General features: G+C 38.0%; 1 long non-coding RNA gene across 1 annotated transcript; it reads left to right on the forward strand.

Moving 5' to 3' along the window:
• The first annotated feature begins 1392 nt into the window (after positions 1–1392).
• Positions 1393–10085, forward strand: LOC146732703 (uncharacterized). The gene is made up of 3 exons (XR_014926765.1): positions 1393–1466; positions 8748–8883; positions 9885–10085. It is a non-coding gene; the product is annotated as an uncharacterized LOC146732703 (long non-coding RNA).
• Positions 10086–12187: the final 2102 nt, after the last annotated feature.

Here is a 12187-nt window from a genome sequence, read left to right on the forward strand (position 1 = left end):
TATCATTTTCTAATGAGAAAAATTCCTTGTCCAATTTACACCAAAGGAAGTCGTTAATTTCAGACTTTATTTCCCTCAGCCCTCCCCTCAACCCTGATTTAAACAAAATTGCCACTCCCCCAGAGTTCCTCCTACTTCTAGCTGATTTGCATTTTCTGTCTGTTTTAAAATAACTATAACTATCTAATACATCTAATGAACTACTATTACTACCTAGACTACCTAACCACGTCTCTTGTAAGCACAAAATATCAAATTTCTTTAAAATAGAAGTAAAATCAGATTCTACACACTTAGCACCAAGGCCGTGAATGTTCCAACTACCTACATTAAGATTAGTCTGCCTAATACTGTTGACAGTTGTTGTTTTCATCATTATTCTATTCTCCACGATACGGGGTTGCAGGCCACAAATTTTTGTTTTTTAAATGAAAAGTAATAAAAAATTTAAAGTAAAATATAATGACATTGATAATTACTTAATGTTATGATGATGATCTGCTGGAATATTGAAGTTAAATATTAGTAGTTGTAGTAGTCATGGTTTATATTTCTATTGTCTGTCTGCCTCTCTGATCGTTGAATGTATTTGTTGTCTGTATGTTGATAGCTCTTGTTTACATGGTCATCTTCATAACCTCCACTGTGATAGTAAAATTGGTCAGTAGCTGCAGGACTGTAGTGAGAATCTTGATGATCATTATCATAATAGTGACTTTGATAGTGACTTTAAAGTCATACTAGTGACTTTAATAGTGACTTTGAGCGATAACAATTGAAATGATGTTTGGTATGGCCTCAAGCTTCTATAGTACTCTGAGGTATTGGACACCACGATATTCTGTGCGGTATTCAGACAAGTCGCTCTAGGAAAAAAGTTCCAAGACAAGTAACACACAAGACAAAACGTCGCGATACTAATAGCTTTCGGAGTCACTATAAAACTCCAGCGACCGTCCGGTGTCTACCGGTGCCGCCCGGACAACGGGGGGGGGGGCAAATTCTGGTCTTTAAGCGACCTGTGGTGGTGAAAATGGTTATAAATATTAAATACACCGTGCGCAGCAAAAAAAGACGCAACGTAAGGGATAGTTAGGGATAGCGAGGGATAGTTTTCATTAAGACACATTTGAGGGACTCCGACCGAGATAACAATGCTATCTCGAATCAAGTGGATTGTTGACTCGCTCAAATATGCTTTAATCTTATGAGTCGAGCTTATTGTAGCGCAAATCCAAACCACAATCCCTCTATGGTCTATGGAGGGACTGTGTCCAAACGTATTACAATTGTCTGCTGATGCATAAATATATTTTCGACGAAATGTTTATTCGACGAAACAGGGTGCGCCATGACATCACTTTTCTAATCTAATGAATCAATAGACGTTTCCAGTTGCAGGCTGTTCTTTTAGCGGTCTGGTACTGTGAATTACAGGGACGACTAATAGCATGCTGATTTCAATCGTTAGTACCTTCCATGTTTCAATTGAGTCACTCTATAAAATATATGATCTACTTCGGGTGTAAAAACTAGAATAATCAGGTAAAAATGAATCAATCGTTTAAATAGAATGCTCTGCTATCAAGAGGCTATGCTTCGCGGAAAGCAATACCCGGGATGTCCGAGGACTGGGGGTAATTCACACCTTAGACAACAACCGTTTCCAAACCGGGGATAGAGGGAATGTGATATCACTGACACATTTTGTGTTTAACCTCTTGTGACGACTTCCTGTTTACGTACTTAAGTGGAATCACGGTTACTTTCTTTGCTGCCAGAGTTCTCAACTATTCATAATCATTCGACATAAATCTGAAGCATCCTGTTTGATATTTCAATTAAATTGAGAAAATCAGGTAAGACAATATAGAATTGTGTATATAAATGATTATGCATAGTTGAGAATTTCAAACTCTGGCAGCAAAGAAAAGAAATGCAGTCCTGGCGTTTGAGGGCGTGCACGCATGCGCAGATTGACACAACCTGAACGCTGGTATCACAGAGAATAGAAATTGTCAAATTTTGTCATAAATGCGTAAAATCTGGAAAAATATATGATTTATATGTAATCGGACAACATTTTGCGATAGTTCAGTGTCTTATAAGCATTCGTAACTGGTTTGGACAAGGTATTTTGTATTATGAGGTGTGATTTTCGGCTGCTAGAAAAATGTGTGCACATTTTGTTTCCTCCCTTGTCTTATATATAGTGCAAGCTGATCGGCCGGAAACAAGTATTAGTGATTTTCGTGGTTTCGGAGCGTGATGATTAAATTTAATAACATATGTTTGCTTCACATTACTAAACTGTTTTAATTCTATAATGTCTATTATTTTGAGCAAGGACAAGGTCCTGTACCGGGACATAGTCGCTCGGTCCCATAGAATAGATCGTCAGGCCCCTGTGTTCCAGCATGCCACGCAAAGTGAAACAAAGGCAAAACAACAACCACAGACAGTTGTAAATGATAAACAATCCGTTGTAAACCGAGTCTCACAAACATGTTGACAACTTCGAGCCAGGCAGCTTCCAGTGACATAATGTGAAACTTACTCGGTTTATTTTCGCGAGATTTTATTTTCGCGGACAGAACAGTGTCACATTTTTTCTATTGGTGCATTGATTTCATAGCATTCTTGCATTGAGGAGAAAACTAAAATAAACGTTTTCACACAACATTTATGTATATGTATTCATCCCCATGTGAATAGTTACTACGCCTTCACCGTCAGATTCACTCGAACACAAACTCCGTCTGACCATGGAGGTAATAATGACACAATGTTGTAGCTTTCTGCTATCGCGACTAGATCTTGTCGGAACCAATCAGATTGCAGAAGCTGTTGATTATGATACCGATCACATAATATCCACTCATAACACATTCTTTTTATTAACATAATATCTGACAACGTTCTGGACCACTTCCGCCCGTTATTTACCGATGGCTTGAAGAAAACTAAACCATGTCTTTTTAGCTTGCATGTTATGTTAGCCAATTTAGCTAATTCAAGGTTTAGCTATTGTAACAGAAAGTATATTTTCACATTGAGATTGCTGGAACTTTAGGTAAATTAATAAGATCCTGTAAAACATGCATGGAGTCAAATTCGCTAAAATTGTATTCAGCTATTTGAACGTGTTTTACGAAGGCCCTGTTAAGAGAGATTAGAATATTAGATTATACACAATCTTTGCAAAGTGAACTTCAGCAACTCGACGAAATAAGAGATGGGATAATATTCTTTATGGACTGGATACGGCTTTTGCGGCCCAAGGTTGTGCATAAGCCGTATGACCGAGAGCTGCAAAAGCCGTATCCAGTCCATAATAGTTTTATCATATACCTTATACGTGTAATTACAATTTTACCAAGGCATGACCTCAAACACACGACGTGATATAGAATGACGCTTTTTGTTTTGAGTGATGAAAGCCGGGCGCGCTTGGCCATGCGTGATATGGGAAATTATTGCCCTGGTGGAGGTCGCATTACCCATAGCGTTTGGACGCCGGGCAATACGAGGTACATGTGTATATGATATGGGAGATTATTTCTTTGCTGTGAGGGCGCACTTCCCATAGCGTTACGAGTTACGATTATTTAAAGCGAACCTAAATGCGGCCTTAATTTATAGTTGTGTATATTCTAAACTGTTTTTGAAATAATATTGCAGTGGTTTAATTTTGTTTTAATTATAACTGTAGCTTGGATAGGCATTTGAAGTGCTTGCAATTAAACACCTTGGAGGCCATTCATGGAGGGTAATAAACAACGAACCAACATATTTAACATCCGGGTACTTTTCAAAGCTATGACGTTTTAGTATCTGATCGCATTCGTATACGCCATTGTACATATCCGTTCATGCTGCCAAGCATTGTGTACTACTAGTATAAACTCAACTTTTATATGCACAATGTGCTTTTTAAAACTTGGGTTAGAGCCTTATGCGTTTGAACCACAGTATTCTGAGAGTGGAAGCCCAATTGCGTTAAAGTACCGTACTTCCCCGATCGTAAGCCCCTCCCGAGTATGAAGCCCATTCCTATATTTTTACTATTATTTATGAGTTGAGAGCATTCACGATTATAAGCCCAGAGTGTTTTTACTGGGCGTCGACGATATTCTTTAAAATATGCGTGTAAAAGGTGTGTTTCATTTCATGATAATCGTGATTGGCATGGTAGTTTGATTCGTGTTTTTTTTATGAAAAAAATCGCATTAATTTCAGAGTACATGGCGAACGTACACAACGTGGTTCGCATCCTTTCTATTCTGTCATTTACTCAGGATGAACCCCGATGTTGCAATACTGGAGTAATCCATATTTCTTTGAGTAGTAGCTTTCGAAAAGCCAAAAATGTGATCGTTAAGTCGTGTACCTGGTTATTGGGCATGGTTTACTTTGAGACTATCATGAAAGGCCTAGGGTTTGAACGATGTGACATGATGTTGGCGACCGTGAAATTCATCCTCCACGCTAAGTTTACCCACGGTTACTATTAACCGTCGTTTATATTTCGGAAATTGCGAATCGCCAGTTTTTAGGGAAAAAAATCATCGTTTTTTCGTTGCAATCAGTGCTACAGATCGCATTTTAACATTGCGGTATTTCACTTCCGCATTGCGTTAAAAAATCATCGTCAATAATCGGAAAATTTCATCATTACGACACATCATTTTGATTGGTTAATGAAAGATTGATTGTTATGTCAAAGGAAGTTGTTCCAGGTCAAATCGTGCTGAAAAACCTCATGGTGGAAAATTGCTTTGCGTCGAGTTTGCGTACGATCAAAAACATACCAAAACGACTCAAGATAATGATAAATGCCTTCATCCACTGTTTCCTCACAGATCCTACCCATTATTTCACCGTAAATTCTGACGTATTGTAATAAAATTCTGACGTATTGTAATAAAATGTGTGTGTTTTTTTATGAGCATGTTTGTTTCTTCATTGTAAGTGTCGTGGAAATCAATGACGCATTTTTTTTTTCGAAAATATTATTATTTTCCCGAGCCCGGCGTGGTGAACGAATAATTGTTTTGGCTAATTTTTCGTTGTTAGCAAGATGGTTACAGTGTTTAACCCCAAAACAAAATCATCTTTTCTGAGCTGGTCCTCGAGTATAAGCTCATCCTTACTTTTCCCTTACGTGTTCATGCCTCCGGGCTTATGATCAGGGAAGTACGGTATACTGTGAAGATTCAATTCAGTCCAGTGTGAGTGATGAGAGTATATCGTCGACGATGCCCCTTGTTCGGATAATAGTTTTATTTCAAATTACACGGGAGGTCTGTGAACAATCTGCTTGGTGTTCCTGTGACAATTGACAAATGATTTGCCAATGCAGCCCCGTGAATACATGGACAAAAATGTTTCCATCACCACCCTACGAACTCAAGATTGCATACTCCAGCATCCATACTTTGAATAATTTGCACGCCGCACAGTGCAATACTGGAAACAGCATTTATTAGACAGTTAGACAAAAAACAAAACAAAATGCCTGTCTCGATCAATTACACATCCATAATGTTTGTATGTTGATACGCTTGTAAATAACATTAACGTAAAAGTCCAAACAACATAGACTAGAAATCAATTCACCAGTCCAGCCAACTATGGCTCCCTAAGTTGCTTATATTTAATCAGATACTATTTCGTCATCATGCTTTGTTACCTTACCTGTTTATACCTCATGAGGGCGTTTTTTTATGGCAAGGTGGCGCAAACGGAAGTCCTTAACAGGTTTATGGTTTCTCATATTTAAACCATCATAACTCTGAAGATAATCATTTTTTTTAATTTTTTTTTTTCAAATTTATAATCACTATACATAACTTGATGAATACAAACACCAAAATAGGCTCTATTTAGTTCCCCTTTAAACAATAATGAACGACATGCCAACCCATAATGGGCGAAAGCTCACTTTGTGCAACGTATATGTACGAGGCGTGAGCCGAGTACATATATGGAGCACAAAGTGTGCTTGAGTCCATTATGGGTTGTCGGGGAGTTCATTATTGTTATTATTTTGTAGCGTTGTCATTACCAGTGGATTTGCTGCATCTAAAAAGCGGAAAAATTTGGAGAAAAATCTACAGTGAACGGAATAGTTTCAAAGTCACTGGCCCGTGAATCTGAATAATTTAAAATGTCTTTCTGGAAATTGTTTCCACAATCTCATATGGCAAACTAAGAAAGAAACTAGTTTTAATCCATCAAATATAATTGTATTGAACTCATTTACATTGCGAGTGAATGAGTGACTGATGTGTGATGTGGAGTAGCATTACAGTGATCGCTCGAGCGAACGGCACACCGTGACTGGTACCGGGAACTGGTACGCCGTATCGGCTTGCACTACACTACGCTAGATCGCCGCCGTGGTCCAGCTGGATCGACTGTGCGTATGGATGCGTACCCGGGGCGCATATACGTAGTTGCATCGTTACCCCATCCCACTAGTGTTTTCAAACAATTAAGGTAGATATTATTGGCAACTGTCCTTTCTGTGTAATAGTTAGTTTAAATTTCACGGGAGGGCATGATCCGGGGGCATGATTTGACGAATACTATGAAGCCAAACGTAGCGTAGCGGGCGAACGAACATGTCCGGAAAGCCAGTGGGTGTTAGCCATCCTAGAAGGAGAACCAACAGTGATTTTAATCTCACTGTATAAATAAACAGATACACACCTGGGAACACGGATAGTTTCATTTATTTATACAAACTATGCCCGGACTGTTACATTTACCGGGAGTCGACGCCAAGGAAATAAGAGTCACGTCGGTCTTTCGTCGATCTCGTTTCGCAAATTTTATAGTACAAAAACAGAACAAATTTATCTCTCTGTACTCGTAGATATACATTGTACCCCCATTTCGTTTATCGCATTTGTTTGTATAAATTATCCTCGGTTAGCCTCACTTCAACAACACAATAAGGCGTACTAATCAGGAGGCCACCAGGACAGCAGCATCAGTCGCGGCATCTAGAAGCGCGCGTACTAAATGGAACGCTTCGACCTAACGCGCGTTAGCGTACAGAGCAGACGACGATGCCTTCAAAATATTGTCTGATTTCGATATTGAAATCTGCTGTTATTGGTTATAGATCGTTTAATTTGATGTCGATTTTGGTATTAAATACTTGTTATCTAACAATATTTCTTCTTTTTCAATAGTTTCTTCTTTGTTCGTTTTCGAAATCAACATTGTATTCATATCCATGGGACAGGGCCTTGATGCTCAATAATGTAATACATTATCGCGAATAATCTGCTGCAATGACGTCATAAAATCCACTGGTATTGATAATGCTATAATATAATATCTGATATACCTCACTGATGAATATATATAAAAGGACGGTGATTTCACCATCGGATTAATACATGCGTATGAGGATTCGGAGGATTTGAATTTTGAGCTCATTTAACTGTACATCAAAATGATTTTAACTTCACTTATTCATCATTCTCTGCATTGCAGTCTTTAGCAGACGAGTGACGAGGGATGTCCGGTCAGATGCAGCGTGGCGGTGAACTAACGCACGCCATTGTACTACTCTTTAGTACACCGAGCACAAGGCACAACAAAGACGTATATTCGTGTTCCTTTCAGAATGTTTGATAACATCACGATACACTTATTATTAATTATAAATACCTAATAGTAGGAGTCCCGTTGATTTAGTGATTTTGTACGTGGAAATACTTTCCCACCCGTTCATGGCGTTTGCTTTGCATACGAACTGCAAGTAGGTCAAACACTTAAACAGGTCTAGTTTTACAAATAAACTAATACTTTTCAGGAATATTTAATATATTCTGTTTTGTATAGATGTTCGATTTTCTTTTCTTGCATTTCAGTTCCGATGGTGGGCCTGTTTTTTTTTTAACTCCACACCTTCGAAAAAACGAGCTCGCAGATTGCCACAGGGATACCGCTCTCATCGACTGACGATACACTTTTTCTATAAGTCGCGCCCTCTACGACAAAACGCTTCTATTATGTACATAGGTGATAACTTTTAAGTTTATAGTCGTCAATCAATGAAGATTATGTTTTTGAGGAATTTTACTATCCTCGGAGGCGGAGCTACGTCACGGACGTTCTACGTTGCTAAGACGCGCACCACTGTACCACGTATTTCTATGGGCTCTGTGCGCGCTGCTGTGGAACGCCGTGGAGCCGGTGAAAATTCGAGAAAACAACACAAACTCAACTTTGAAGTAATCCTGAACAACCAAATTCATATATGTTACACACGTAAGGCTAATCTTATAAATAATAATATAAATCTATGGCTGGGAAACAGATACTAGCTGATGCAGAGCTAGTCTAGTATGTTTCCCATCAAAATATATTTTTAAATAGCTATTAATTAAAACGGTGAACAATACATTATCCAAATATTGATCGCCCGTGAGTTATAAAAGGTCATAATTGTCATTTGCGTCTGTGAAAGCTAGAAAGCTAGAAGCTCTGCTCAATTTATAACATTGGGTTTTCTGACGATCTACCACTGCCAGGCAATTAATAATAATAATAATACATTTGTGTGGTATGTGTACCACGTGTTCACAGGCATCCAATAAAATCTTAGTATTTACAGGTGCGCACGTTGGAACCAGTGATTGACTGACGCTGGCACGTCTGGGTGACTTCACGACTACGCTCCACTCGCCCTATATTTATTTACTTTCAATATGTATTATGATTAACAGATAAACGGCAAAGATGCTTTCCCTATTACTTCACCGGCGATACTGGGTAGTTTCAAACAATTCGATCTGAAAATGGTCGCAGATAACTATGGATAACGATGGATAAAGACTTCTTTGCAGACAGCTGGTCAACAGAGTGAGTGGCGTTTTTGTGACAATATACTGCTTATTTTTTTCTAAACCTATTAGCTTGATACGTATCGCAAGATTTTAGCAGGTCTAAAAGAGTTATTTTTACCTGAAAATAAAGCACTGTTCCTTTAAATGTTCAGTACAATAACTTGAACTCCACACACAAAAGTGCACTTATAGGCTGCTACGATATTATGGCTTTCCACAACACCCAGTTATAATTATTAGTCAACTGACATTGATTAACATTATCTTTTATCTCGTGATGTTATGCAACAAAACTATAATGAGAATCAATTTTTGAACAATGATAACTGGCATGATAATTATGGAAAACCTGCCCATCATAAGTTACGCCCTCTAGTGGTTAAGCGTTTCTATGATGTAATAGGTGTAATGGACGCCATTCCCAGCGTTAGTTAAAGTTATTATAATCTTTAATCGTCTGTCAATGAAAACAAAACTGTTATAGGCACTGTTTACTAAGGACGAATCAACTACCAGTACACAGCCAAACAGAGTCAGTCGTCTATGAATATCATTGCCACGCCAAGAAAGCGTTTCGTCGCTGGCGGGCGCGATTTAATTGAAAGGTGGCGTTGGTAGTATTGTTTCAAGTTAGTCAGAGGGAGCTGTACGTTGGAAGGGTGGAGTAGTAGGTTTAAACACAAAATGCTGATTTATTTGCGTGAGTGTTAAAAAAATGATACACGTCTGCTGGATGTCAGTTCCGATTATTGGCACCATTCATTAGAAATTAATGACGTAATATAATCACGGAAATGAAGTTTACATATTCAAAATTTCGCCTCTGTGAAAAATACCAATTACACTATTAACCACGGTTACTTTTTTAGTAACCGTGTATTAACTGATGTGGAAATAATAAATAAATCACAGTACAGTACAAATAATAAAATAATTTGAATATAAAAATAAAATTAGTCACAAGCCTGCATGGGTAGCATTCCTCATTCCCAGCTTATTCTTCTGTTTCTATTTCAGATGTGCATAGTACGTACCGGAACATCCCGAATGACTTCTGATGGTGTTTCTGTCACAGTCTCTAAACATACCTCGTGGGCATTGAAGTCAAAGCATGTGAAGTAGACTTAGATATTATGCGGCATACGCACTTTCATAATGTGTCGTTGGTGGCGGTAGTGAAATATGCTGATAGAATAAACGAATGTTCGCGCAATAAAAGCGTGTGTGGTGTCATATTATTCCCACATATCAGCAATACATGGAGGGTAGAGTGTTCAGTGTTATATTGTCCAAATGTGTACATGTAGGTCAGTCACTGATTGGACACGCGGCCTGCCGCGCCCTTACCACTGAATACGGGGATAAGTGGTACGGCCAAATTGACATATATTTTAAGTTGTTTATGCGGTCCACAAATTAAAATGCGGGATTGAATGTGCTGTGTTTAATTCATACGAGCGCAAACTGAATATTCCAACGAATCAAATGTTGTACTAACTGATTCAACACCGCCCATTGCTACGGCATTGAATAATGCACGTTGGGTCATATTGTCGAAAATGGCGCTCACTTCTTAAAATTTAGTGAGTGCCCATCGTAGTTGCCTTTCGGGGGTCATACGTGTATGGGCTTGGTGATATTGTGTGAAGTATTTATATTTGGTCGTTTGAATTTATGCAAATTAACAAAAAATGTGTGAAAAGTTTTATTTTCAATGATTTAGATTTTGACTATTGTCGATCGTTTCAGCTTCCCACTTATGTTCGATTTTTAGATAGCATCGCTTTTGAATAAATAGTACTCCGATACGCATCGCGATTCGCAAAGATTCGATTTAGTTCCAACTTGGTGAGAACTGCAGTAATTCGGAACACACTAGGTTTCGCAATGCGCGAGACCCATTTAAATCTAAGGATGCGCCCTGTTTTTGTTTTTACAATGATACCCTCATGACACATATGGCTACATTATTTAAAGGGAAAGTCAAGGCTAACAACATAATACTCCCAAATAAAAGAGCTTGGCAAATGTAAGAACATGCAATTCACATTTTTTATATCACTTTTCATTCTTTATATATTCAACTTTTCATCAATTTATGTAGTGCGCCATCTTGATTCTTGAGCAAAGGATTATGGGTAAAATATGACATCATAGAATCTGTTGTCAGAAATTAAGAAAATGTTTTCATCTGACTCGTAACTTCAAAAGCAATTAATAACCAATTGGAACGTTCTACATATTATAAAAGACAGCTGAAAATAATTTTGGGGCATATTTCAATAATTGATTTCGGTAAGGTCAATTTAGTATGTAAAATAACAATGTTCTTATGGCAAGATATGCCACGCCCCAGATATACCTACAGGCCGTCGTACCAGGTTGGAAAGACCCTGTCGTTTCCACATGAAATGGCAGCTTTGTTCGCTGTCGTCATTCAATATATGTATATGTACCCCTGTTAAAAATTACAACTTATGGGCAACAGTAGATACCGAAATATTTTTGATCAGGGAGCGATAAATATTAGACATTCGCATAATGTTACCAAATATGGAAAATAATGACGTCACTTAGCGACAGCGTGTGCAGTTACTAAACCAAAGCGCATGCGCATTAGCATTTTTTATGGAAAGGCGGATGTACCCTATCGATACAAGTCGGAATCGACGTCTCTTTTAATGTGTGGACACCCCTCTGTGTTCCTGTGACCGATGCCAGCTTTTGACGATAATGTCGAAACGAAACCTGCTCGTCGTGACCTAGAACAATTTATATAAGTCGTATCAACAACAAAATGCAAGTCAATGACCTTTGCCACAGTCTCTCTATCTAGAGGTACTGTGCCTTAACTAAACAACTAAATGAGTATGTGTCTGGGGAATAGGGAACATGGAACCCGTTTATTATTTCTTCATCCACATAGGTTATATTTTGCTTATTGGTTAAAAAAAAGTGTATAATCCGTAAACAATGTACAGTAATTATTTTATTGGCTGGGTCATTTCCGGAACTGGCCATGACACGATGATATCGACATCAATTTTAGGAAACAAAAGGCATATTTCTAAGAAGTCTGCGAATGGTCAAAATAACAATTTCGTCGAAAGTCAAGTATATCGTGTGTTTTTTCGAACTTCCTCCAATGTGACACAAATTGATGAATTACAACTCGCCGGATTTGAAGTTTATAAAATAGAATATAAAAACATGTTATCAAATAGCTGCTTGTCCTATGTTAGGTCTCCAGAATTACTTAGAAGGGAGAAAATTATACATACAATAGTTACTGAAATAACGATTTATTACACACAGAAAAA

Source organism: Saccoglossus kowalevskii, chromosome 17 (assembly GCF_978046115.1).
Source record: "Saccoglossus kowalevskii chromosome 17, keSacKowa6.1, whole genome shotgun sequence".
Lineage (NCBI taxonomy): Eukaryota > Metazoa > Hemichordata > Enteropneusta > Harrimaniidae > Saccoglossus > Saccoglossus kowalevskii.